This window comes from Notolepis coatsorum, assembly GCF_963971535.1.
Source record: "Notolepis coatsorum genome assembly, chromosome: 5".
NCBI classification, from domain to species: domain Eukaryota; kingdom Metazoa; phylum Chordata; class Actinopteri; order Aulopiformes; family Paralepididae; genus Notolepis; species Notolepis coatsorum.
The window spans coordinates 158,782,259-158,805,563 of NC_140169.1; positions in this window are offsets into that span (position 1 = coordinate 158,782,259).

Consider the following 23,305-nt stretch of genomic DNA (forward strand, 5'->3'; position numbering starts at 1 on the left):
GAATATGTGGATATACCTTCTGAAATCAACCATTCATAATCGCAACCAGAACTCAGTCATGTTTTTATTTAAGTTCCCATTCAGCTTTCTACTGAAATGACCGGAAGATAGATGAAGTCTGACATCACCAAAGGTTCAAATTGTTTTACGTCTCAAACCCTCTCAAGTTCAAGTTTCAAGTTTGTTTTAATTTGTCACATATAACGTACATGTACTTTACAGTGAAATGCTTGGTTCGACTTCTGTATGAGCTCCTGATAATGTGCTTCATACAGTAAAAAGTAGTAAAAGAGGAATAACACTATAAAATATACAAGCTAAAGCACAACCTAAGTACAATCTAAGTACAGTGAGTAAATGCAGACGACAATGAGGTACAAAAACTTTAAGGCAAGGTGCAAATCGCTGCTGGCGGGACAAAACCTCATAACTCCAAAAACCCAACTTTTCAGCAGATGAAAAAAACGAACACAGATTTGAGGGCGAATAGAGTTACGAGGTTTAGACAGATGATTGGTTTAATGCTTTCCCATTGTGTAGACTTTGTAAAACCACACACACATGGAGGATGATCTACTGAGTTGATAAAAAAATATATATATATATGGAGTTAGGAGGTTTTGTCCCGCCAACAGCGAAATGAGGTATGAATGTAGTGCAAATCTCTTTAATAAATAGATACATATAATGTAATGTTAAAGTGAGTGTTAAGATGAGTGTTTGTTTAAAGTGAGTGTGTGTATGTGGATGTGTGTGCAACGAGTGTAGATGGATGGAGAATATTATTGCAGAAACTCCACCGACGAAGAGACTAAAGAAACGAGTAAACTAGCAGCAAAGCCTCTCACACGTACACATATTTCATAGACACATTGGGCTGGGTCTTTATCGCATTAATTTTGATTAATTAACTACAGAAAGAATTAAAAGTAAAAAAAAATTGATGCATTTAATCGCATAATGATTTTTCTTTATTGTGTAAGAATGTTACCTTTCAAAGGAGACAGGGAGACAGAGAGAGAGAGAGAGAGATATGTAGGTTAGAGTTATCCTATCCCAAAAATGTACTCATATTTAAATTCCCCATTAAGAAACACATCATTTAGACACCTTGTATGTTAGGATTTCCTTCAGATTCATGTCGAGAGGCTGGTCAAGGACCACATTTGTGCCTCTCTCCCCAGTGATATGGACCCTATGCAATTTGCATACAGGACAAACAGGTCCACTGACGACGCGGTCTCCCAGGTACTGCACAGCACTCTCTCCCACCTTGACCGTCAGAAGGGGGGCTATGTGAGACTGTTGTTCATTGACTACAGCTCAGCGTTCAACACCATAGTCCCCACCAGACTGGTGGACAAGCTGATCGAGCTAGGTCTGAGCTCCGCCCTGAGCGCCTGGGTACTGGACTTTCTGAGTGAAAGACCCCAGGCGGTCAGGGTGGGGGGTCAGACCTCCAACACCATCACCCTGAGCATCGGGTCCCCCCAGGGCTGTGTTCTAAGCCCCCTGCTGTACTCACTCTACACACACGATTGTGTGGCCAAGTTCAGCTCCAACTCCATAGTGAAGTTCGCAGACGACACGGTGGTGGTGGGGCTGATCTCGGACAACGACGAGAAGGCCTACCGAGAGGAGGTTGAGGTACTGGAACGTTGGTGCCAGGACAACAGCCTGCTCCTGAACATTGGTAAAACCAAGGAGCTGATCGTGGATTATAGGAGAGGACAGCAGGAGACACACACACCACTGATGATTAACGGGGCTACCGTGGACAGGGTGAGCAGCTTCAAGTACCTGGGGGTCCACATCTCAGAGGATCTGACATGGTCAACACACATAGACACAGTAGTAAAGAAAGCGAAGCAGCGCCTCTACCACCTGAGACAGTTAAGGAAGTTCAGAGTATCGGGGAAGATACTCCAGTCCTTCTACTCAGGAGCTGTAGAGAGCATCTTGACCGGAAACATCACTGCCTGGTATGGGAACAGCACGGCACAGGACAAGAAGGCCCTACAGAGAGTGGTGCGCTCAGCCGAGCGTACCACGGGTATTGCGCTACCTCCCCTGCAGGCTCTATACAACAAGAGGTGCAAATCCAGAGCCTGCAGGATAATGAAAGACCCCCACCACCCCAATAACAGCCTGTTCCAGCTGCTGAGGTCAGGCAGACGCCTGCGAACCCCAGCTACTAGGACGGAGAGGCTTAGGCTAAGCTTCTTCCCCCAGGCCATCAGAGCCTTGAACAATGAACATTGAGAGACACAGAAACTGAACTATCCACACACAAGCACACACAAGCATATACACGACACGCACGCTGAGCACGCTCACACACTAGCAGCCACTTTAACACTCATGCCGCACACACGCACACTTATGGCCAGAGGAAAGGCCACTTTAAATTAGTATAACATCAGGAACAGTGTATTGCACTACTAAAGCTACCTAGCATGTCCTATATGCTCTGTAAATACTATGTACAGATACCGAGATGGCACACCATGTACCTGTTTATTGCACTGTTGTTTTTATTGGATTCTATTATATGTTGTACCACTGTATTTTTATTGGATTCTATTATATGTTGTACCACTGTATTGCACATCGTCGCGGGCAAGACCAGCCGCATTTCATTGTATACCTGTATGCCGTGACAATTAAAACTCTTGACTTGACTTGATGTTGGCATCCATGTATGGTGAAGGCCCGGATGCGTCTATGCTTTCCACAACAAATTCGTGTTTCCGCGTTCGAGTTTTGCGCTCTGATTGGCCACGTGCGTTCTGGTCATGTGACATGTGCGCCCTAGGGTGCAGCTGGGGGGGGGGGGGGGTAGCTTAGGATGATTCCAAGGGCCCAGCTCTGGGGGGGGGGGGGGGGGGGGGGGCAATTTTTTTTCTTTTTTTTTACTAGACATCACTCAGGTGTATGATTCATGCTCTCATTGATACTATGTTTGTTTCTGAAGTGTGTGTGTGTGTGTGTGTGTGTGTGTGTGTGTGTGTGTGTGTGTGTGTGTGTGTGTGTGTGTGTGTGTGTGTGAGAGATATATAGAGAGAGGGGGGGTGAGAGAGATGATTTGATTTGATTTTATTACGGATCACCATTAGCTGGTGCCATGGCAACCAGCTAATCTTCCTGGGGTCCACACAAAAAAACATACAAAACAATTATTGCAAAACAGAATTATTAAAAGCCAGTACTCAACATACAATACACAATAAAACTAACAATTAAGATGGCTAAAATTACATGCAAGCAAAGAAACAGAAAACAAAAAAAAACAAAACAACACAAAATACAAAATACAGTGTTGAATACAATTTAAGATTGTTTTTAAAATTGAGTATTTTTTAGAATTGCTTTTAGAATGCTCATCAATGTTACTAATTATTAAAAGCCAGTACTCAACATACAATACACAATGAAACTAACAATTAAGATGACTAAAATTACATGCAAGCAAAGAAACAGAAAACAAAAAACAAAACAAATTACAAAATACAGTGTTAACACTTTGGGTGCCGGGAAACGTCTTTTCACGTCTTTCCCGGCCATGCTCAAGGTGCCGAAGACGCTTTACAGCGTCTTTGATCTGTTTACATCTTTTTTCGATTTTCCCCGTCTGAACTTCACCGCCGAGCTTTTGGCAGAAAATTTGAACCGGAAACTGCATTTCCTCTCAAATTTCACTAGGTGGCAGTGTCCCCCTATTTTCTAACACTATCACAATAGGGGGAATATTGTACCCCACAATGAATCTGGCATTTGATTGGCCAGCATACCTGGCCAATGTAACCACAGGTATAAAACGTTAGCGCGATCCCAGAATCGACGAGGTTTTGGAGGAGAGAGAGAGAGAGAGATAGATAGAGCGATAGAGAGAGAGAGATTGAGAGAGATATTTGAATTGAGATCAGCCTATAGTCTATATTTATAGTGTTATACAGTATAGTGGTAGTATCAGACTAATTGTAAGGTTTCAGCTGTGCTTTAGAAAGTACTTAGTCGTGCTAAGTAGTAGTACTATTCGAGGGATATACTGTGAATGTTACCAACAAACTCCTAAATGCACTGAAACAATGGTTGGTTATCATCACAGTGTTCACTTTTTATAAGGTATTGTCTTGGTAAATTACCATAATCCTATACTGTGAATGTTACCAGCATATAATGCACAGCAACAATGGTTGGTACTGATGACTTGTCACCCAGTTTATTGAACATATTTTACAATAAAAATGTTCATGGCATCAAAGTTTCAAGTTTTCTGCATTGTAAAGTATTCTGTATTTTATAATAATGTTTTCTGGACCTACACCAGTAGTTATAACTTACTTGTTCATTAGCGCCAGGCATGGTGGTTGATGAGGTAGTAGTATTTCCAGGTGAAACTAATTGATATATTATCAATACAAGATATTATTACTTTATGAATGTGTTTATCATGTATGGACGAATAAATTGGAAAACAGGTAGGTACAGAGCAACACAGTGTCTACAACACAGGAGCAGATTATGCACAGTACATGAATGAGAAACAGTCAAAATGTTTTTTTGTTTAGTTTATTGCATGCACATGATCTATAATACCTGATCGGTACAATATCTACTAACCTGATCAATACAATATATTCTCACCTGATCGATATAATAGTATTACTGCATTTCAAGTTTGTCAGTCAGTCGGACTGTCAATCAATCAATCAATCAATCAAACAATCTATGAATCAAACAATCAATAAAACAATCAAACATTCTATCAATCAAACGACCAACAAAGTAATCAATCAATCAAACAAATCAATCTATGAATCAAACGATCAACAAAACAATCAAACATTCTATCAAGCAAATTACCAACAAAACAATCAAACAATCTATCAATCAAACGACCAACAAAGTAATCAATCAATCAAACAAATCAATCTATGAATCAAACGATCAACAAAACAATCAAACATTCTATCAATCAAACGACCAACAAAGTAATCAATCAATCAAACAAATCAATCTATGAATCAAACGATCAACAAAACAATCAAACATTCTATCAATCAAACGACCAACAAAGTAATCAATCAATCAAACAAATCAATCTATGAATCAAACGATCAACAAAACAATCAAACATTCTATCAATCAAACGACCAACAAAGTAATCAATCAATCAAACAAATCAATCTATGAATCAAACGATCAACAAAAAATCAAACATTCTATCAAGCAAATTACCAACAAAACAATCAAACATTCTATCAATCAAACGACCAACAAAGTAATCAATCAATCAAACAAATCAATCTATGAATCAAACGATCAACAAAACAATCAAACATTCTATCAATCAAACGACCAACAAAGTAATCAATCAATCAAACAAATCAATCTATGAATCAAACGATCAACAAAACAATCAAACATTCTATCAATCAAACGACCAACAAAGTAATCAATCAATCAAACAAATCAATCTATGAATCAAACGATCAACAAAACAATCAAACATTCTATCAATCAAACGACCAACAAAGTAATCAATCAATCAAACAAATCAATCTATGAATCAAACGATCAACAAAACAATCAAACATTCTATCAAGCAAATTACCAACAAAACAATCAAACATTCTATCAATCAAACGACCAACAAAGTAATCAATCAATCAAACAAATCAATCTATGAATCAAACGATCAACAAAACAATCAAACATTCTATCAATCAATCAAACAAATCAATCTATGAATCAAACGATCAACAAAACAATCAAACATTCTATCAATCAAACGACCAACAAAGTAATCAATCAATCAAACAAATCAATCTATGAATCAAACAATCAACAAAACAATAAAACATTCTATCAATCAAACCAATAAAACAATCTGTCAAACAATCAATCAATCAAACCATCCATCCATCCATCCCAGTCTAAATTGCTTTATAACACGTTCAGTACCTATTATCACCCCGCCGGCACACCTTTCATAAAAGTGCCTGTAACTCCTGTTCTAAATAATTTACCTCCAACCATTTCCCCATAGTTATAATATAAAATATAGAAATAGCTCCGCTAAGATCATGAGATATGCTAGAATCGTCCAGGAATCCTGGCAACCCACAGTCATTTTCCGGATTTTTGGCCGACACCCAAAGTGTTAAATACAATTTAAGATTGTTTTTAAAATTGAATATTTTTAAGAATTGCTTTTAGAATTGAGAGATTTGGGGTGCTTTTTCAATGTATGTGATGTATAGATTGGGGGGACCACAGCTAAAATGGTAGATCGAAATGTGCATGGAAGACGGTGATAGAACGGTGACCAGTGGATTGAATACACTGCCAGCGAGGGTGTTTTGTTTTGCATTCCTTGGAAGAACACAGATAAGAGCAAGTGTACTGTAGGCCCAGAGCGAGGGAGAGGGGTGACCTCTTTAATGCAACAGTAGAGAAACGTTTTGAAGTGTGTGTAAAGGTTAAACGCAGTTGTCATGACAACACGTCGCATGACAACCAGAAGGCGGGGCCGTCGTTGCGACGACGAACATCTATAAGTCGAACGGTGTTTCTGGGTGTTGAGCAGACTAGAATCTGACTCAGACCAGAATCTGACCAAGAGCGAGTAGGACTGAGATCACACGAAGACACTCTCTCCTCTCATTGAGAGGGGGGGGGGGGGGGGGAGAATGCCACATCACCAGTAGCTTCGGCTACCACGAGGATGGTCAGGCTAACGACCAGGCCTGACCACTATTGGAATAGACTTCAAGGACGATACAATTTGATAACATCTGATAACATCTGATTATGAGGTTCTGTTTAGAGCAATAAAACAACGCTTTTCCTCATAAGGTATCTCACGGTGTCGGAGTGTCCAATTCTTACGGAAGTGGAGAATTATTATGGTTTATGGATTGCACTAACGGGGGGAGATAAGGATCTTATCTACCAGTATCGGAGACGTCAGGACCATTAAAAGTACACAACGCAGAGGAATTGGATGGAGGGCCAAACAGACGAAGACGTGATACTGGCCAGTTTGATCAGAATCTTACAGTTGGTGCCGATGACAGCCGGATTTGCAAGAGATTAAAACAACGGGAACAGTTGGTTGTTGATGACAGCCGGATTTGCAAGAGATAAGAACAATGGATAAAGACTTTTTCAATAATGGGGCGACAGTGGACACCAGTCATCAATGTGTGGGAGAATCATGATCGAAGCAAGGCCGGCCAGCCCTGGGAGAGAGCGGCGAGTCGAGCGGTCATGAGGCGAACCAGCGCTGTAGGGGAAACAGCGCTCCGATCAAAAATGTGAGTTCACTGTGCACACGGTTGTTTTGATCTTTTAAGCCAAATAAAAACGAACAGATAGTGAATCCGTAAACGTAAACATTTCTAGTTCGACAGAGAGAATGCCAGCTGTAATAATATGAGCAGAGAGCCATGGTGAAAATCGAGGGTGTTATCTACAGAGAATGAAAAGCAAACGAGGCAGGCTGCACAGTTTTGGTTTAAGGAGGGTAAATGCGAGATGAGGAAAGGGGGGGGGGGGGCGCGTGAATCAGATCGAAAAATTGTTGATGGCGGGACTGTTTTCATAACAGAAGGAAAGTCGAAAGGAGATTGTACCAGTGTGTATTATGTCCGATCAGGCAAGAGTATTAGTCTGAGGAAGCGTCCCCTGATAATGGATAGGAAAGAGAGGAAAAACAGCGGTGTTTTTAGGCCTTGGAAGGAAGGGCAGCGTTCGTTTGTTGAGAGAGTAGCCATTTGCACCGAGTCAAAATGGCCGCAGAGCCACAAGGGGTTTAGAATCAGGAAATGACACGTCAACTAAACCACCATAGAGGAGGAGTAGGTCGCCACCTAGTGGTGGAGGGGGGGTAGTGCTGGGGAGTTTTCATTACCCATAGGGGAATATTTAGCACAGAGAGTGGATTATTATTATTATAATAATAATATTAGATATAGAGTTTAATCATACAATGGATTAAATAAGAATTGCACAGACAGAGGAGGTGCAGTTATTTGAATGGGTTAATTATACAATTTGAGGGAGTTTGAATTCCAGTGGGGCCTTCTCACACCTAATAAATAGGCAGAGTCTTGAGGGGACACGTCACCAGAAAGAACTGGCGCGCGCTGGGGGTCACCCGTGGGACAAACGTAGAGCGCTGAGTGGGTATCGTTTAGCTGCTGGTGTCACGCCGGAAGACAACAAAACAGGGAACAGCCCTGTAGGATTAGATATGGGTGTGGAGAAGGTGGTAGACTAATAGCAAAACAAGGGAAGTCGAAGGTACAGACGACTGCCGGTGTTGTGTTTCTGCTTTCAAGGGGGGAATGACACCGACAGCGATGGAGATGGCCAGGAGACCGACTGGAGGAGGAGGAAGCCGCAGGGGCCAGGCACCGCAGCCTGGTATACAGATGATCCACGACGAGAGGGAGGAGACGGCGGCGGTGGAGGAGCAGATGTGGAGAGGACAGCCAGAGACACTGAGCAGTAGCAGACCAGGGGAGACATTTTTGGCTAGGGGACCACGCCCTGGGAGGGGGACCAGCTCAGGAAAGGAGCCGTCACTGAAAGGGGCCCTTGCCCTAGAAGATGGGACCGGCCCAAGATGGGAGGTGTACTGTAAGAGGGAAGGGAGCGCTCTGATTTGGACATGGGGTACCTAATAGGGGGGCCGAAGGGTTTAGGGTGTGTCGTCTGAAAAGTTGCAATCTGTGTTTTTCTCTGTCTCTCTCTCTCTCTCTCTCCTCCCTGACCGTTGTTTATCCGTTCTGGTTTGGGTGTGATGCGGGTAATGGAAAACAACAAGGCAAACAGCAGACGGCGGGGCCCTAATTGTTATGAGTCTATTTTTTGTGTATAATTAATTGAAAAACCAAGTAGTCTTATGATTCTGAAGGTTGATTAAGAATCAAAGGGGGGAATGAGAGATTTGGGGTGCTTTTTCAATGTATGTGATGTATAGATTGGGGGGACCACAGCTAAAATGGTAGATCGAAATGTGCATGGAAGACGGTGATAGAACGGTGACCAGTGGATTGAATACACTGCCAGCGAGGGTGTTTTGTTTTGCATTCCTTGGAAGAACACAGATAAGAGCAAGTGTACTGTAGGCCCAGAGCGAGGGAGAGGGGTGACCTCTTTAATGCAACAGTAGAGAAACGTTTTGAAGTGTGTGTAAAGGTTAAACGCAGTTGTCATGACAACACGTCGCATGACAACCAGAAGGCGGGGCCGTCGTTGCGACGACAAACATCTATAAGTCGAACGGTGTTTCCGGGTGTTGAGCAGACTAGAATCTGACTCAGACCAGAATCTGACCAAGAGCGAGTAGGACTGAGATCACACGAAGACACTCTCTCCTCTCATTGAGAGGGGGGGGGGGGGGGGGAGAATGCCACATCACCAGTAGCTTCGGCTACCACGAGGATGGTCAGGCTAACGACCAGGCCTGACCACTATTGGAATAGACTCTTCAAGGACGATACAATTTGATAACATCTGATAACATCTGATTATGAGGTTCTGTTTAGAGCAATAAAACAACGCTTTTCCTCATAAGGTATCTCACGGTGTCGGAGTGTCCAATTCTTACGGAAGTGGAGAATTATTATGGTTTATGGATTGCACTAACAGGGGGAGATAAGGATCTTATCTACCAGTATCGGAGACGTCAGGACCATTAAAAGTACACAACGCAGAGGAATTGGATGGAGGGCCAAACAGACGAAGACGTGATACTGGCCAGTTTGATCAGAATCTTACAGAATGCTCATCAGTGTTACTAAAACATCAATTTCACCATACCTTTAAAAAGAAAAGAAAACACAAAGTAATCAGAAGAAGTTTTGGATAACATGGCTGCAGCTACACTCATGCATGACATATATTAATCTCCTTCCGGATTATGGCTCCTTTGAGTCTCTTTTTGAAACTGTCCTTGTTTTCCGTCCGTATAATATGTAATGGGATCCTATTCCAGTATGTTATGGCTCTATACATTGCAGTTTTCTTTAGAGCGTTGGTTCTAGGCAGAGGTAGGGTGAAGCGACTACTTGAAGCATGTCTGGTATTATGGTCATGTCTATCATTGGTGGATAAAAGCATAGAATACAATTGAGTGGGTTTACCCAAGGTACAAATGTTCTTTAAAAACCTAATCAAACTGCATGCTAGTCTCTCCTCCACCCTCATCCACGACAGTCTAGCATGCATTCCCTCCACACTATTCCTTATAGAGCAGTGAAGAGTGAGTCGGGCAGCTCTATTTTGAGTGAGCTGGAGTTTACTAAGCTCTTGCTTTGACGCGCTAGACCAAATTGCTGGGCAGTAGTCAAGATGGGACAAGACTAAAGATTGTACTACCATTTTAATTGTTGTATTCGTTAGGAGGTAGGCATTTCTTCTTATTATGGAGATGTTTCTACTCATCCTGGTAACCATATTGTTAATCTGGGTAGACCAAAGTAGTGCCTCGTCAATAGTTACACCCAACAATTTGGCCTCCTTCACTTGTTCAATACCAGCGTCTTGTAATGAGAGACTCAGTCTATGCTCCGATCTTAAGGCATATTTAGAGCCGAGTATAAGACATTTTGTTTTTGCTACATTTAGTTTTAGTCTGTTTTCAGTTATCCAATTCGAAATCATAAATAATTCACTCTGAAGTATCTTATTCACTTGTTCTGTGCTCTCAGCGGATGCATATATAGTTGTATCATCAGCATAAATCGCTGTACCTGCACTTTCCAATACATAAGGCATATCATTTACAAATATAGAGTAAAGGAGGGGTCCAAGACAACTTCCTTGGGGAATACCACACTGGAGTGTTACCATATTTGACATGGAACCATTAAATATAACACATTGTTGTCTATTAGACAAGTAGCTTCTCATCCATTCCATGGCAGTGTCTTCAAACCCATATGTGTGTAATTTCAATAATAATAGGTCATGATCTATGATGTCGAAAGCCGCACTGAAATCCAAGAGCACTGTACCCACTACTAACTTCCTATCAATCAGCTGTAGCCAGCTATCTGTAAGAGATGTTAAAGCAGTTCCTGTAGAGTATCCTGCTTTGTATGCATGCTGGAAATCAGAATTAATGTTGTTTTCATTGAAATACTTTTGAATCTGCTTGAACACAATTCCTTCCAATAACTTACCTATTACTGGTAAAATACTAATGGGCCTACTGTTTGAACCTGTAAATGGCTCTTTACAGTTCTTTGGTAGTGGAGTTACTTTGGCTATTTTCCAAGGCTGAGGAAAGACCCTCTCTTCAAAACATAAATTAAATATATGTGATAGTGGCTTAGCCACAAATTTTGCAGACATTTGTAGCAGTTTGCCATTCAGATTATCAACACCGCAAGGTTTATCTGGTTTAAGTGCTATGAGGAGCTTTTCAATATCATTTGGACTTGTGCTCCTGAATTTAAATCGGCATTTCTTGTCATACATTATATGTTTTTTAATTACAGAGTCTGACAGCTTACCACTCATTGGCAACATTTGATTTCTAATTGTGTTTACCTTGGAAACAAAGTAGTTGTTGAAATGGGTTGCAATGTCAAATGGTTTAGTGATGAATATACCATCTGACTCAATAAATGATGGCGTTTTGCCCATTTTATTTCTACCCATAGCTTCATTCAATGTTTTCCATAGTCTCTTACTGTCCCCTTTACACTCCTCCAATCTGGTTTGATAATAATGTTTTTTCTTCTGCCTATTCATTTTGGTTATTTTGTTTCTCAATGAGCGGTAAACTTTCCAATCTTCTGGATTCTCTAATGTAATAGCTTTCAGTCTGTCTCTTTCTTTCATGCCATTTTTCAACTCAGGATCCAGCCAGGGTGTTTTGATTGCTCTGACGGAGAGCTTCTTTACAGGAGCATGTTTGTCACAGACATCTGTAAATAATTCCATAAACTTCTCTAATGCAGCCTCTGTATGCTTTGTCTCTAGCACATTATTCCAGAGTAATTTTTTTACATCATTAATAAACTCATCCTCAGAAAATGTCTTATATATTCTTTTATAAATTATTTTTGGTCCTACCTTAGGAACCTTCATCTTTAAGGTTAACGCAATAATGTTGTGGTCACTGAAGCCCACAGGCTCAGATACAACTTTTGAACATTTTTCTCTGGCATTCGTAAAACAATGGTCTATACAGGTCGATGAGACTGATCCTGCACTATTATTAATTCTTGTTGGTACATCAATAATTTGAAACAAATTACATACAGCGGCCGCATCATTCAGTTTCTTCTTCAGTGTACAACTTCTGGAAAACCAATCAATATTCATATCTCCTAATATACAGATTTCATTATCTCTGTCGGTTACATTCTGCAGCATTGTACATATATTGTCTAAGTATACAATGCTAGAGCTTGGTGGCCTACAGCAACAGCATATAAGCAATGGTTTCAAATAAGGCATGTGAACTTGTAGCCATAAGGCCTCCACCCCTGTAATACTTAAGTCCTTTCTTACTTTGACCGGGATATGATTTTGAACATAGAGAGCAATGCCCCCTCCATATTTGTCTCTATCTAATCTAAAAATATTATATCCTTGTATATTCAGTGGTGTATCCTCTATTATTTCATCTAGGTGTGTCTCTGAAATAGCCATTATGTGTAAGCTGTTATCTAGCATTATAGAGCTCAGCTCATGCACCTTATTCTTCAAGCTACAAATATTCAAATGAGCAAGTCTTAGACCTTTTTTAGGTATTTTAAGTGACATTGTCATGATTTAGTTTAATTAAATGAACAAGATCAAATAAGAAATAAAAATAAAATAAGATAAAAACAAAATAAGATAAAAACTGGAAAACCGTGTTCCTCAGACTACACACATTAAAATGAGCAAGTAAAGCCTTGGGCGACAGTTTATTACTTCTACTTATTAGAGCTGTTTTGCTGTTCTCTCCTGGGTTGTTAATGCAAGAATCCTTGGTAGGCCTACCAGTCATAAAATAAAAAGATCAGTTCATCTACCTTGACATCTATTCTCTCCTTCCTTTCTAAAACACTTGAACGTGCTGTATCCAACCAACTTACTGCTTATCTCTTACAGAATGACCTCCTAGACCCCAATCAGTCTGGCTTCCGGACTGGCCACTCCACAGAAACGGCCCTCATTGCGGTCACAGAGGCACTTCACTTAGCAAAAGCGAAAGGCCTCTCCTCTGTCCTGATTCTCCTAGATCTATCTGCAGCCTTCGACACAGTCAACCATCAGATCCTCCTCGCGGCCCTCGCAGGAATGGGAGTGGCTGGATCTGCGCTGACATGGCTGACATCATACCTCAATGACCGCTCCTACCAAGTGTCATGGAGAGGGACTCTGTCGGCCACCCGCCCCCTCCGGACGGGTGTCCCCCAGGGCTCGGTCCTAGGACCCCTTCTCTTCTCCCTCTACACTAAATCACTGGGTAACATTATCACATCTCATGGCTTCTCATATCATTGTTATGCCGATGATACTCAACTCTTCCTCTCCTTCCCTCCCTCAGATATCCACGTCTCTGAGCGGATCTCGGCCTGTCTGTCCGACATCTCCGCCTGGATGACGACCAACCACCTCAAACTGAACCTAAGCAAAACAGAATTGCTCCACCTGCCGGCCAAATCCTCCCCCCTGACCGACCTCTCCATCACAGTCGAGAATGCAGCTGTGACCGCGTCGCCGACCGCCAAGAACCTTGGTGTTGTCCTCGACGACCAGTTGAACTTCTCTGCTCACATCGCAGCGACAACCAGAACCTGCAGATTCCTCCTGAGCAACGTCAGAAGGATACGCCCCTTCCTGACAAAAGAAGCCACCCAACTCCTCGTCCAATCAACAGTCATCTCCCGCCTCGACTACTGCAACGCACTGCTAGCTGGCCTCCCGGCCACTGCCACCAAGCCTCTTCAACTCATTCAAAATGCAGCGGCCCGCCTGATCTCAAACCTACCGAAGTCAGCCCATGTCACCCCACTTCTTAGGGACCTGCACTGGCTCCCCATTGCTGCACGTATCCGCTTCAAGGCCCTCGACCTAGCATACCGTGCGGCAAAGGGAACCGCTCCCGCCTACCTCCGGTCAATGGTCTCTAACTACACACCCTCAAGACCCCTACGCTCTGCGTCTTCTGGCCGCCTCAGATCTACTCCTATCCAAGCTCCCGGAGGGTCATCAAAGAGAAGCCGCCTATTCTCAGTCCTTGCCCCACAATGGTGGAATGAACTACCCATCCCAGTTAGGACAGCCGAATCCCGTCCAATCTTTCGCCGTCGACTAAAGACTCACTTCTTCAACCATTATCTGAAATGATAAAAAAAAAAAAAAAAAAAAAAAAAAAAAAAAAATCTAACCCCGACTAACCTTAATGTCATGCACTTGTCCTAATAAACTAACCTACACTGTAACACGCAACACTTTGATGAACATTGTTACTCAGCTGATAGAGTTATACCCTTCTTGCTGTCTTGTCGCACAGAACTTGTAAGTCGCTTTGGATAAAAGCGTCAGCTAAATGACTAAATGTAAATGTAAATGTAAATGTAAAATAACCAGGGTGTGATGTTGGAGTCTCTGAAAAGTTGGTGTTCAATGTACAGTCTGTCAACTACCAGAGCGACCCATCTGCCTTGGCTTCGATGTTCTTTCAGGATAGGGATAAGTACTTTACGCCTGTCATTAATCTCATGAGGGAATTGGTCATTCATGCCAAAGGTGGTATTTCTCAGCTCTTTGCCCCTCCCCTTGACAAGTTCCTTTTGCTTATAGTGTTCGAAACGAGCCACAATTGCACGGGGTCTGTCCTTTGAGGGTCTTCCCATTCTGAGGAAGGGGCAAGAGAGAAAGAGAGCTGGGAGAGTGTGTGTGAGAGAGAGAGGGGGGGGGGGTGATTACTCAGCCCTTGTGTGGGTGAATGTAACAAGTTCCTAACGTTTTCTTTCCCCTATTATTTCATGCACACTTTATTCATTGTTTTAAATTATTATTTTCTTTTAAGTTATTTTGTGCATCACTCTGTTTTGAATTTGATGCAAATTTGCAATGCATGAGGGTCATCCTTTTGTGTTAAATGGCTGCATAAAGCAACCATTTGTTGACTCGCATGTTGATAAGAGTATTAAAACTTGGAACTTGAAAAAGATCTGTTTAAGGTAGAAAAAAAAAGAGAAAAAAATGTGATTCAGACTGTCCAGGTCCGCTCCCACCACAGAGCTTGCTTTTTTGACCAGTTTGTTTATTTTGTGTGTGTTGGTGTTGCCCCCCCAGCATACCACAGCGAAGAAGAAGGCACCCGCCACCACAGACTGGTAGAACATCTGCAGCAGTTTGCTGCAGACATTAAAAGACCTGAGCCTTCTCAGGAAGAACAGTCTGCTCTGTCCCTTCCTGTAGGGCCTCGATGTTGTTCGTCCAGTCCAGTTTACTATTACTTGACCCAGGGTTGTTCCCAGCCTAGTGCGACTCAAGGTTCTTTGGTAGACTATTGCATTGGTCCATCCATTGAAGATGAACGCAATGCGACATCCTTTACTAGGCTCACCCACCAACAGTGCAGGTGCTGAACTGCTGATCCGAATGTATAGGTAAAAACCATATTATGCGTTTTCATCAATAAATAAATGGTAAAAAAAAAAATCTCTCGCACGCGAACGCGCACTCGCATTAATTGGGGGCCCACTAATGCATTCTTTCATGGGGCCCAGAATCTACAGCTATGCCCCTGTGTGCGCCAATCGTGGGATGGCAAGTTCTGCGCCTATTTCCGGGTCTAACAGCCTGCAAACTACCTAACGCCTAGTTTATCACTGGTTAAGCTTAGGCGACTCTTTCGCAGTTGGTTAAGGTTAGAGTTTGGAATCAGGGCAGGCGTTCTATCGCCATGCTCTAAGACAAACTAACCTTAACCAACTTTGAAAGAGCGCCTAAGCTTAACCATCCAAAAACTTGCGGTCCCACGATTGGCGCACATGTCACATGACCAGAAACGCGCGTGGCCAATCAGGAAAAAGAGGAAGAGTAGAGCAGAGACGGAGAGAGAGAAAAATACATACTGCTTACTGCTTGTATTTCACAGAACAGTCAGATGGAAATGACTGGAAATGAAATGTTTCAACAGTGGAAAAAAGAGGAAGGGTGGAGCAGAGGGAGGGAGGGAGAGAAAAATACATACTGCTGACTGCTTGTATTTCACAGAACAGTCAGATGGAAATTACTGGAAATTAAATGTTTCAACAGTGAAAAAAAGAGGAAGAGTGGAGCAAAAAAAAAAAAAAGCGCCCTTGCAGGAGATGCCGCTAAATGTGGCAAAATTGACCAAATGTTTTCTTGCACCACGGGACCACCAGGTTAGTCAGTGATACAAATAAACATGCTAGCTAGCTAACATAGCTAACGTTACCATGCATCATCGTCCCCTGTCAAAAGCCCAATGTTAAAGCTGCCAAGAAACTGGACAATCAATAATTTAACCCTTGTGTCTGAAAACTAAAGTGTTACACTCTTACCATTAGGGGACTAAATTGTCCTCTTAAAAAACGCCATAAAATATTATATGTTGAAATACTTTTCCAATTTATTTTTTCTTAAATTTTTTTATTCAACTTCAGTCCTGATCATAACCATTTTTTCCCATTTTTCTTGTAATGTCAGATTACAAATTAAATACTCCCACTGTTCTGATAAGAGTTGCTGTCTGGTTGACTGCGGTATGAGAGCAGACGGGTAACACACGTGCGATAGAGCTCCTGGTCAAATGAGCGAAAAAACGGATAAAAAAGGACCCGAAAAGTAATTAAAAATGAAAATGCACACGAGAAGTAAGGAAGAGACAACGATTGTGAAGGAAAGAGAAATGGAGAACACACGAGAAGAAGAGAATTTGAAGAAACAGAGTCCCCGAAGCGAAGCCGAGAAAAGACAGGCGGAAGAAGGGGGAGGTCCCGCTGAGGCAGACACGGGAATGCCAGGATGGGCCGTGGTCATGCAGGCCGGGATACTGGAGAACATAACAGCGGCGATAAAACTGAACACGGACACGATAAGGAATGATATTGGGAAGCTACGGGAGGAATTGAGGAAGGAACAGGAGGACTTCAGAGGTGAAATGAATACATAACTCAAAAGGGTGGAGGAGAAGATGGCGGAACAGGACAGAAACGTGACAGAGTTACAGACTAGGACGGCACAAGCGGAGGAATGGAACACGGAGATACACGAGGTATTAACATGTGCGATTCAGAAACAAGAACAGATGGAGACAAAGATGTCGGACATGGAGGGGAGGTCACGGAGAAACAACATCAGAATATGGGGATTGAAAGAAGGAGTCGAAGGGGAATCGGTGACCCATTATGTAGAAAAGCTTATCAAGGAGCAATTGAAGGAGACGGGACTGGAAAAAATGGAGATTCAGAGGGCCCACAGGGCGTTGGCTCCGAGACCGAAACCGGACAGACCTCCGAGAGCGGTGATTATTAACTTTCTGAGATTTGAGATTAAGGAATTGATACTCAGAACCGCGTGGACCAAGAAGATTGAAATCGAAGGGAAAAGACTATCGTTTGATCACGATTACTCGACAGCGGTAGCAATAACACGCAGGTCCTACGCGGGACTGAAGAAAACTCTGAAAGAAAACGGAATGAGATTCCAGTCACCCATGACCTCGCTAAGGATTCACTGGGAGGAAGGGACGGTGACGTATGCGACGGCACGAGAAGCGGCGCAGGAGATGAGACGACGGGGGATGCAGATGACGGAGGACGGAGAAGGTCGGAGACAGGAGGACCAGACACGGAGCCTGCAGCAGAGATTGGAGGGGGCACGCAGATGGACCAGAGCAGGAGACCGAAACCAGGGAGAGGAGGGAGGAGAGAGGAGAAGGCCGAGGTGAAACGTGACAGAACGAGGACGGAGACGGATGAGGAGGCCAGAGACGGAGAGGAGGCGGGAGGAGGCGAACGGATGAGTACACGCACAAGAGATTGGAAAAACTATTCAAATAGAGACAAAATATAGAAACTGAAATAACATATGCATAAACACACATTCCCAGGTAGAGGCAGGATATAGAAATGAACATAACGTATACATGGACACATAATACACAAGCTGATGGAGGAAATAAATGGAAATATAACTAGGTTTGAACATACTGAAACAAATACATAGACACACGCTGTGAGTAACACAGTTGGGAGGGATTAAGGGGATAAATGGACATCACATAGAAAATAGAGGGGAGGAAAAGAAAGTAAAAAGGGGTACACAGGAGACACCGCACACGGGTATGGGAGGAAGGAGGGACATTGAAACATATGAGTCACATTGAGAGGGACCAGGAAAAGAGGGTCTTTGGTTAGAAGGAAGGACAGAGCGCTTTTGACCAGGAGCTCGACAGCAAGAAAGCTGGACAAATATGACGAGCGATTGGGGGTAAGGGTTTCAAACCCCCAAGCCGTCAGGAGGGGGCCTCTCGCTAGGAGAGCAATTACCCCTCACCCACCAGCAGGGGACAGGGGGGGACACAGGGACCCCCCGAACGCCTTGGGAGCACTTTATGTAAAGTTTATGTTTTTTATTTATGTTAATCATTATATGTATTCGGTGAAGAGAGCGGAGGCTCCAACCGGAGGGGGGAATGAGTGTGACATGGGGGGGACTGACAGACGAAAGAAGAAGAAAGATGACAATGGTTAAAGGTATAAAAATGATGTCGTTAAACGTTAATGGAATGAATAATGCGATAAAGAGGGGCAAAGTGATGTTGAAATGTAGAAAAAAGTGAGATGGAAGTGATTTTTCTGCAGGAGACACATTTGGTAGCACAGGATCATGAGAAACTGAAGAGATTTGGATATGAAAATGCATACTATAGTTCCTTTAAACAAAACCCGAGGAGAGGAGTAATCACGTTAATCAAAAACACAGTCAAATTTGAATTGATCAAGGAAGTAAGAGACAAGGAGGGAAGGTTTGTTCTGGTGAAGGGGAAAATGGAGGGCCAAATGGTTACGTTAGTGAATGTTTATGCACCCCCAGAGAGTGAGAGGGATTTATATGAGACCATTTTTTATATGATAGTGATGGAACTAGAAGGGATATTGATATGCACAGGAGATTTTAACATAGTACTGAATCACGACCTAGACACCACGAGTACTAGAAAAGGACGAGCACCCATCGGTAGATATATGAATATTCAGATGACGGAAATGGGAATTACAGACGTTTGGAGGGGGATGCACGCCATGGACAGGGAATACACACATTACTCACACCCACACGTGACATATGCGAGAATAGACTACTTTTTGATGACGACGGGGGACAGTTACAGGGCACGGGAGAGCAGTATAGGAGTGGCGGACATATCGGATCACAGTGCCATATATCTGACAGTAGATCTAGAAGGGAGACGGAGGAACACGATTTGGAGACTAAATGTAGGAATATTAAATAACAAGGGGGTGGTGAGTCAGATCAAGGAGGAGATAGCCAGATATAAGGAAGAAAATGACAACGGGGCGGTAGACCCGAACATTCTATGGGACACACTGAAGGTGGTGATAAGGGGGAAATTGATGGAAAAAACAGCAATGCTGAAGAAGGCCAGAACGGAGACATATCACAATCTGATAGGGAAGCTGAAGAAGCTAGAGGGGAGACACCAGATATCAAAAGAACAGGAAACGCTCTGAGAAATCAAAGAAGTAAAGGCCAGGATAAATAGGGAATTATTGACGGAAATAGAAAAGAAAGCAAGGTTTATGAAACAAACGTACTATGAAGGGGGACCAAAAGCGACCAGACTGTTGGCTAGGAGAATTAGGACGCAACAGAAGTTGAACACGATACACACAATAAGGGATACAAAGACTAATGAAATATTGAGGGACCCAGCTGAAATAGAGAGGACATTTAGAGAATACTATGAGAAATTATACATGTTATGTCCTGTTATGCTACGTATAGGTTGTGACATACTAGCAGTTACATTGTAGGCTACTGTGCCTTTAATAGACGGGCGTGGTTAGCGCTCGAGGTAGGGCTGTGTTTGTAACCTAAGAGTCAGTGGAATAAAGTAATGAAACCACACGGTCGTGTGTTCATTGTCTCAACATAATAATTGGCGAACGAGGATGGCTGATTTCGTTTTACCACCGCCACCACCGTTTCTACCTGTTCCCGGTGACCCAGCGGTTCCATGGGTTAGATGGCTAACGTCATTGGAGGACTATTTATTGGCGTTGGGACTGGAGGATCTGGAAGAAGCTAGGAAGTGCGCACTTCTGCGACACTGCCTCGGACAGGAGGGGCAACGGATTTATGCTACGCTTACATTAGCCGACGATCAGTACTCTACTGCTACCGAGGCTCTGAAGTCGCATTTTAGCTCGGGAAGAAGCCGTCGGATGTACCGGTTTGAGTTCCGCCAGAGAGCACAGAGGTCTGGTGAGACTGTTTCGCAATATGTGTCTGCCCTGCGGGAGCTAGCCAAGCATTGTGATTTTAGGAACTTGGAGGATGGACTCATAGTCGACCAGCTGATTGAAAGAACATTGTGTGCTCAACTGAGGGAGAGACTGTTATTAGAGCCGGACGCCATGACACTAGCTGATGCAGTAGTGATTGGAAAACAGTTGGAGACAGCTATCTCTGAGGCGCGCAAGTTTTCCCGCGCGGTGCATGAGCCTGTGACGTCACCTCCACCCGGAGTTCAGAACGTGGCCCAGGAGGCAGCTGGCGCAGACGGTGACAACTTCGATGTGCAGAGAGTGGCAGACAGGGCGCCGAGGGAGAGGGAGAATGGACAAAGGCGTTGTGGTAACTGTGGCTCCCCTAAGCATGCAACCAGGGACCTGTCCTGCCCTGCTCTAGGCAAGCGCTGCCGTAACTGCAACAGGGTTAACCATTTTGCGCGCTGGTGTCGCTCTCCTCCTGATCACGCACAGTCTGGGGCTGTTCCCATCAATACAGTACAAAGCCCACAGGCCTCATTCAGTCATTGCACATGTCGTGTGGGTGGGGCCTCCATACCACTCCTCGTGGACACAGGGGCTAAAGTGTCGCTCCTGAATAAGTCCACTTATGACCGGCTCTTCAGTCACGTGCCGTTGACTACAGCAGCAAACGCCCTGTCGGGGTATGGCCACGCCCCGATCACCACTTTAGGGGTAGCCTGCCTACCTGTGGAGTACAAAAAGAGACACATCCCTGACACCGAGTTCTACATCACACGGAGAGGGGCTAACATCATGGGGCTAGACCTGTTTCATGCTCTGGACTTCACATTGACCGACGCTGGGGGTCTACGCGTCCTGCAGGTCACCGCGTCCTGGCCTGACCATCACCCGACACTGTTCGAAGGCCTGGGCTGTATGACTGGATTTGTGCACCAGCCCTCGGTGGACACGTCTGTCCGACCCGTCATTCAGCCGCTGCGGCGCATTCCCTTGGCCCTCCGTGATGCGGTGGAGGAGGAGATTCGTCATCTGGTGAAGGAGGACGTCATAGAACCGATCAACGCCTCTCCCTGGGTGTCCAACCTGGTGATAGCCAAGAAACGGGGGGGGCGCGGACTGCGTCTATGCGTCGATCTGACAGACGTAAACAAAGCCATCATCCCTGACAAGTATCCCCTCCCCACAGCGGAGGAGCTGACTAGCCATTTCCATGGCTCCACGATTTTCAGTAAAATGGATTTACGTCACGGCTACCTGCAGGTTCCCCTGGCACCGGGCAGTATGGACCTCACAGCGTTTGTCACACATGTGGGGGTTTTCAGGTACAAGCGCATGGCTTTTGGCCTGTCATCAGCCCCAAGCTGTTTTCAGAAAATAATGTCGCTCATTTTGGCTGGCATCCAGGGGGTCAGCATCTACTTGGATGATGTGGTGGTGCATGCGCCCACCGCTGCACTCCACGACGCTCGCCTGGAGCAGGTCTTCCAGCGCTTCAAGCAAAACGGGGTCACACTCAACGCGGAGAAGTGTACATTTGGAGCTACTGAGGTCGAGTTCCTGGGGTTCAGGCTCTCCAGGGAGGGTATCACCCCGATCATGTCCCACACCGAAGCAATCCTGTCCCTGCCGGACCCGCAGTCGCCGTCCAAGCTGTCTTCTTTTCTGGGCATGGCTGCCTACTACCTCCGGTTCATGCCACACTATTCTGACTCGACGGCCCCTCTGCGCCAGCTGTTACGCAAGGATGCGGTATGGGACTGGACCCCGGCCTGCCGGGAGGCTGTGCGCGTCATCAAACGGCAGCTCACGTCCCCGCCAACACTGGCGCATTTCAGCCTGACCGCGCCCACCTTGGTCACCTGTGACGCCTCTGGGGTGGCGCTCGGCGCCGTGCTATCCCAGGTTTATGGAGGGGTAGAGCGTCCAGTGGCTTTTGCCTCTCGGGCCCTCACACCAGCCGAGCAGAAATACTCTGTGGGGGAAAGGGAGGCCCTCGCCTGTCTGTGGGCCTGCGAACGCTGGCATGTCTACCTGTATGGCAGGGCGTTCACCATTCGCACAGATCATCAGTCTCTGACAGCGCTGCTGGCGACCCGAGGGGCGGGGCACAAGCCTATGAGGCTACTGAGGTGGGCTGATAGGCTGAATCAGTACAACTTCGGACTCGAGTTTATGCCGGGGCGCTCTAACACGGTAGCTGACCTTCTTTCAAGAGCCGTCTCTACGACAAAAGAGGCGGGTGAGGCGAGTCCTGAACAGGAGGACGACGTGGACTGGGTCCACATGCTGCATGGACCGCTCAGCGCAGTAGTCACGCTGGCTGAGCTGCAGCAGGCTGCGGCTGAAGATGAGACATTTACAAATCTCCGTGCCTATATCCAGGACGGCTGGCCAGCCACGGTGGAGGACAGACTGCTCCCCTACCGCCGAGCCCGCGACGAGCTCTCCTGCTGGGGGGAGGTGTGCCTCGCCCGCGGTCACCGCGCTATTATACCAGAGGCGCTGAGGGCCAGGGTATTGCACATGGCGCACGACGGCCACCTGGGGGTGGTTAAGTTGAAACAACGCTGCAGAGACACAGTGTGGTGGCCTCACATAGACGGCGACGTAGAGGAGCTGGTGCGCAACTGTACCTGCTGCCTGCTGAGTGGGAAAACGGGCCAGCCGGCTACAGCACCCCTCACCCCGACCCCGTGGCCGTCCGCGCCGTGGGAGCACATTCAGGTTGACCTATGCGGAGAGCTTCATGGGGCCCCGGCACATGCCCGCTACCTGATGGTCGTGCA